At 43.0% G+C, this 6,073-nt stretch overlaps 2 protein-coding genes and 1 long non-coding RNA gene across 6 annotated transcripts in view; 2 read left to right on the top strand and 1 right to left on the bottom strand.

Moving 5' to 3' along the window:
• The window catches only part of LOC105506400 (guanine nucleotide-binding protein G(s) subunit alpha), a 72,962-nt gene that overhangs the window by 20,813 nt on the left and 46,076 nt on the right, over positions 1-6,073 (top strand). The gene's annotated exons all lie outside the window — the stretch shown is intronic.
• The window catches only part of LOC105506399 (neuroendocrine secretory protein 55), a 71,341-nt gene that overhangs the window by 20,844 nt on the left and 44,424 nt on the right, over positions 1-6,073 (top strand). The gene's annotated exons all lie outside the window — the stretch shown is intronic.
• LOC105506398 overlaps positions 3,912-6,073 on the bottom strand; it is a 25,898-nt gene continuing 23,736 nt past the window's right edge. Inside the window, exon 5 of the long non-coding RNA XR_001000921.1 lies at positions 3,912-5,061. This is a non-coding gene — a long non-coding RNA (uncharacterized LOC105506398). The remainder of the gene's footprint in view (positions 5,062-6,073) is intronic.

The following is a 6,073-nucleotide window of genomic DNA, read 5'->3' as shown; positions in this document are numbered from 1 at the left end:
TGCTACCACACATAGCTAATTTTGTATTTTTAGTAGAGATGGGGTTCTCCATGTTGGTCAGGCTGGTCTTGAATTCCTGATCTCAGGTGATCCACTCCACCCAGCCTCCCAAAGTGCTGGGATTACAGGGGTGAGCCACCATGCCTGGCTAATTGTTTGTATTTTTAGTAGAGATGGGGTTTTACCATGTTGGTCAAGCTAGTCTCAAACTCCTGACCTCAAATGATCCACCCAGCCTCCCAAAGTGCTGGGATTACAGGGGTGAGCCACCATGCCTGGCTACCTTTTACATTTTTTAAAGCCTTTCATCTAGTTATATTTGTCTCTTGAAACAGTCCTGGGCAATAAAAACTTGATAGGGCCCCATTTCATAGGCAAATAAACCAAAAGCTCAGAAATTAAATATCAGGAACTTTTTTTTTTTTTTTTTTGAGAAGGAGTCTCGCTCTGTTGTCCAGGCTGGAGTGCAATGTCATGATTTTGGCTCACTGCAACCTCTGCCTCCTGGGTTCAAACGATTCTCCTGCCTCAGCCTCTGAGTAGCTGGGATTACAGGCGCCCGCCACCACACCTGGCTAATTTTTGTATTTTTTTGTAGAGACGGGGTTTCACCATGTTGGTCAGGCTGGTCTCAAACTCCTGACCTTGTGATCCACCCGCCTCAGCCTCCCAAAGTTCTGGGATTACAGGCACAAGGCATCGCAGCCAGCCTTCAGGCACTTTTTACTCAAAGACTGCTAAGTAGCTAAAGGATGTCAAATTTCAAATTCAGATAAGATAATGCTTACCAGAAATGTGATGGTAAGCTATAAAGCATTATTTAAATGTAAAGCATGATTATTCTAAGTATACTATGTGCTCTTGAAATCCCTTGCCAAAGGACACATGTCGAGTAGTCTGCCACTTTCTGATTTATAGCCAAACTCACAGATCCCTGCTTATAAATGTCCATTAAGTGTACATGAAACGTGAGCTCCCCCATTTCTGAGATGGTTGTCATTGCTATGGTGATATTTCATTTCCACATTTGCTTTAACTCATCTGCCAGCATTGCAACATTGCAGCCTTAGTTTGTTGGGCCACTGTTTCCTTTTTTTTTTTTATGCAGGTTTTCTTTAAAGTTTTTTTTTGTTTGTTTTTTATGCAGGTTTTCTTGAAATTTTGTTTTGTTTTGTTTTTTGTTTGTTTTTTAGCAGGGTCTAAAGCTTTTCTTCTTATTTAGGCTTCCACTAAGTAATAATTAATCATTATAATAATAAAATGCAGTTACTTTTCTGCATAGCTCTATTGTAAGTATAGTGTTAGAATGTTTAGAATCCTGGTCTGGATCTCATGATCTTATTAAAATAACTCTGCTCCATAGTCTTCCTAGTGATTTTTTTTTTTTTTTAATGTCTTACCTCTAGTCCAGGCTAATTTCCATTTAGCAAGAGTCAGTGTATGGTCTTAGAAATCACCTTGGACTTTTATGCAGGAAAGTTAGTTGTTGTTGTTGTTGTTGTTTTTAAGATGGAGTCTCACTCTGTCACCCAGGCTGGAGTGCAGTGGCACTATCTTGGCTCACTGCAACTTCCGCCTCCCAGGTTCAAGCTATTCTCCTGCCTCAGCCTCTCAAATAGCTGGGATTGCAGACATGCGCCACCACACCTGGATAATTTTTTGTATTTTTAGTATAGACGGGGTTTCACCGTGTTGGCCAGGCTGGTCTGGAAATCCTGACCTCAGGTGATTGGCCCACTTTTGCCTCTCAAAGTGCTGGGATTACAGGCATGAGCCACTGCGCCCGGCCAGGAAGGTTAGTATTAAGCAAAAAATAAATTTATTTTTAGAGAAGGTAACCTAGATTTGAAATTCCCAATGACAGCCATGCTCCTTCTTCTTTTTAGAGTTAATTTTTCCTCCAAATAAAACTTACTCCCAACCCCCAGCAGAAGTGTGGCTCTTCAAATGCCTGTAAATAAAGTAACTCTCAGGAGACACATCAGTAGTGAACAACAATTCGTTTCTACACTTCTTGGTTTCTTTTACCTACAGTAGCAAATGTGAGGTTCCTCTCAAACCCACTCATGCCATTTGCCCATTTAAAAATCAAATTTCTCAGGACGAGTAGCAATTTTCAAGAGAGAAGGAACAGGGCCAATTGATGTCACAAGGTCCCCACCATCAATTAAAACAAATCATTGGAGGGAACTAAGAGTATTGGTCAGCCTGATTGACCATCTCTGACCCCTTAGAATAGGGACTAGGAGACTCTGGCCCTAACACACACCTTCACAGATTTCATTAAATTAGACTGAATGGAGCTTTTTTTCCCATCAGATTCGTGTTCTGGCCTGTGGTCACCCTAAGCATAAGATCATGTTCTCTTTAGGAAGGAAGAAGAGAATGGACCTGAGCCTCTCTTTGGGAGTTCTGCTGAAGAGTCTGCAAATCCTAAGTGGCCTTTACGCAATTTAGAGACCGGAAGGAAGGCACGAATACAAATTGGCCATGGGGGTCTCAGGAGGAAAGAAGCCCCTGAACAAAGGAGAGGAGAGGTATTTCAAAAAGAGGCTATATCCTCTTTTTTTTTTTTTTTTTTGAGATGGAGTTTTGCTCTTGTTGCCCAGGCTGGAGTGCAATGGCGCCATGTTGGCTCACTGCAACCTCCGCCTCCCGGCTTCAAGCAATTCTCCTGCCTCAGCCTCCTGAGTAGCTGGGATTACAGGCATGTGCCACCACACCCCACTAATTTTGTAGTTTTAGTAGAGACAGGGTTTCACTGTGTTGGTCAGGCTGGTCTCGAACTCCTGACCTTAGGTGATCTGCCAGCCTCGGCTTTCCAAAGTGCTGGGATTACAGGTGTGAGCCACCGCACCTGGACTTTTTTTCTTAATTCCCCCCAAAAGAGGGCCAGCTACTAGAAGCAAAGTTACATTTGAGAAATCTAGAGTCTTTTTTAAAGGGTAACATGCTCAACCCAGTGCTTGGCACATATCAGTACCCCAAAAATGTTTTGGGTTTCTTGGGGTTTTTTTGTTGTTGTTTTTTGTTTTTTGAGACAGGGTCCCACTCTGTCGCCCAGGTTGGAATACAGTGGCATGATCTTGGTGCACTGCAACCTCCGCCTCCTGGGTTCAAGTGATTCTCCTGTCTCAGCCTCCCCAGTAGCTGGGATTACAGGTGCCTGCCACCATGCCCAGCTAACTTTTGTATTTTTTAGTAGAGATGGGATTTCACCATGTTGGCCAGGCTGGTCTTGAACTCCTGACCTCAGGTGATCTACCCGCCTTGGCCTCCCAAAGTGCTGCGATTACAGGTGTGAGCCACCATACCAAGCCTCAACTTTTAATTTTAGAAATTTACTTTTCCTCCTAGATTTTTTTTCCCCTGCTCCAAGTGAGGTTTAGGGTTTGGTTAGCTTTCTTTTAAATAGATACCTTTTTAAAAATCTATGGCTATGTAACATCCGTGTCCGGGGGATTTAAGCAGAAAGCCCTGTGTTGTTGCTGGGTTTTTGTTTGTTTTTCTGTTTTTTGCATTTCCCATTAGACTATTAATGTGTAAGTTCTAAAAGTGCCGACCATCTCATTCTGTCTTTCTGTCTCCACCTGTCAGAGTACATTCTTTGTTTACATTCTGTAAATAAAGATCAATCCAAGCAGTAGACGAATGCCACCTTGCCACATTTATAATTGTGTGAAGCCACTCTCAGGTGAATGATGTGCCAGAGAGAGATGAGGAGATAACGTACTTTTTGACTTATCCTGTAAAAGTGTCACCTGTCTCCCCTGCCTATCCAGCTCCCCCTTCTGTTTTGATTAGCTCCTAACTACAAATCAACTCAATACCGAGGCTGAGCTCAAGGACCTGAGCTTGGATTGTTCTACGGTTATTACACATCAAAAAAAGAAAAGAAAAGAAGAAAAGAAAATGTGTTTAGTTTCCTTTCCAACAGCCAGATGGTGAACCAGGCCAGCCCATGGGAATTGAAGATGAAGAGACCTCCAAGAAAGAGGTAGGGAGCAACACAACAAAACAATGTTTGAGTTTTCATTATGTCGATTGTCACATGCTCTCTGAGCGCACATGAGGCACACACCTTTCAAGTTAGAATCAGTGGAGTGCTTTTCTACATACAACAACTGGGAGCTACGCTAAGGGAAGAATGTTAGGCAACTGATCTGTGAGGGAGCAATGGAAATTAAGGGAGTGTGCCTCTGTTGTACTTCCTTAGAGTAAAATCCCAAATTGCATTGCAGAGTAATTTGTTAAACCTCAGGAGTATTTAAATTCAGGAATATTTTGACTTGTGGCGTTCTGCCCACAGAACTGCACATTCGATCTTACTAAATGTTTTTTAATGATTCAATTTGGGGCGAGGAGAGAGGTATAAAGGTAGTATAAATTGTTATCCAATCTCAAATTTATTATGAGTCAGTCAATGTTTCCGACATTGTCACACACACACTGTGTGTGGGACAGAGTAAGTACTTTTAACTTCCTTTAATGAGTTGATAATGGGAAGGAAAAAAAATCCCTGTACTACTTTCTAAGGAGTGTCACAGTTGAGCTTTCACATGCTCAGTGTCACCACTGAGTGAGCATCAATTCTTACAAGGAAATTAAGGCTTGGGCTGCAAGAGCCTCTCTCTTCTGATTTATCTGGCTCTTGCCTCTCCCGTTCCATCAAAAGACCACACTATCTCTCTCCTCTTTCCCATTTGAACAATTTTGCCGTTCATCAAACTGATTGCTAACATGCAAATTACATGATGGTATTTTTACAGGGAACCTGCATTCAGGTAAGTTTGAAGCTGTGGGATATTTGAGGGGGAAGAAAAGAGTAATGCTTATCATGATCCACAGAAACCAAAGTCAGACACTGTAAGACAGTCCAGAACCCAAGAAGGGCCACGACAGCACCCTTCCAAACGAAAGAGAATCTCATGTCCCGTGTTTTAGCAAGTATCCATTCCAGCTCCCGCAGGGCTCTGGGACCCACATATCTGTGCCTCCACTTTTCTACAGTTGTAGTAGCTGGTAGTCCAACTGAAAAAAAAAAAAATGAAAACAGGAAACCTGTCAAGAATAGATAGTGTTATTTAGGAAGTATACAGGCACTTACATTACTGAGACCACTTGAACACATCCTTTTAAATAGATACCTTTTTTAAAATCTATGATTATGTAACATCTGTGTCTGGGGGACTTAAGTAGAAAGCCCTGTGGGTTTCTCTTTTCAAAAGACAGGCCTTATTTATAATCAGTCCCTTGATTTTTTTTGGCCTTCATGGGCTTTTGAAATCTTAGGAAATGTCCATCCTAATTCCTTATAGCTGCTCTTTCTGTGGCTCTGCCAGGCCTTCAAGATGCTGAACTAACTTATTAATTAAATCGTTGACATCATTCAGGGGTTCCTTTTGCCCACTGGCCCCCAACATGGGAATTTTTAAATGACTGGCTCTAGAAGGGCCCAAAGATGGTGAAGGTGAATTGATATTTCAGGTGACCACTAGGTGGTGAGACAGTATAAGGCAGAAAACAGGTGGCATGTCTATGTGAAAGTGAGAGCGATGGCCAGGGCCAGCAAAGGCGAAGAAGGGTCCCTTTGACTTTTACTGCCACCCCCTACCTCAGGACAGAGCTTAGACTCAAATAGGCCCCAAAGCTTTAGCCAGACCAGCTTTTTACTTTTATGCTGTGAATTCTCCTAGTTAGCTATATGCCAGGATTTTAGAAGCATTTTGGGGGGCTCAGTCTAACAGAGGGGTCCTCCAAGTGGCTTCGTTGACATTTTGTCATGGGGGGGGGCTGTACTCTGCACTGTGGGATGTGTAGCAGCATCCCTGACCACTACATACCAGACACACACACACACACACACACACACACACACACACACACACACTCTCTCTCTCTCTCTCACAACCAACCAGACCTTTTAGAATCCAGGTGCAGGCCCAGAGCCCAGCCAGGAGTAACCCAGAGCCCAGCGTGGAGTAAACTGAGCCTCAGCGTGGAAAATATGGAACCAAGATATCCGGGGATGGAGGCGGGCGGGAAGGGGAATAATGCAAACCATGCAGCTCTG

The sequence above is a fragment of the Colobus angolensis genome, unplaced genomic scaffold (assembly GCF_000951035.1).
Source record: "Colobus angolensis palliatus isolate OR3802 unplaced genomic scaffold, Cang.pa_1.0 Scaffold136, whole genome shotgun sequence".
Taxonomy (NCBI): Eukaryota; Metazoa; Chordata; class Mammalia; order Primates; family Cercopithecidae; genus Colobus; species Colobus angolensis.
Note: the sequence above shows the minus strand (reverse complement) of the source record. Positions and strands in the feature narration are given on the sequence as shown.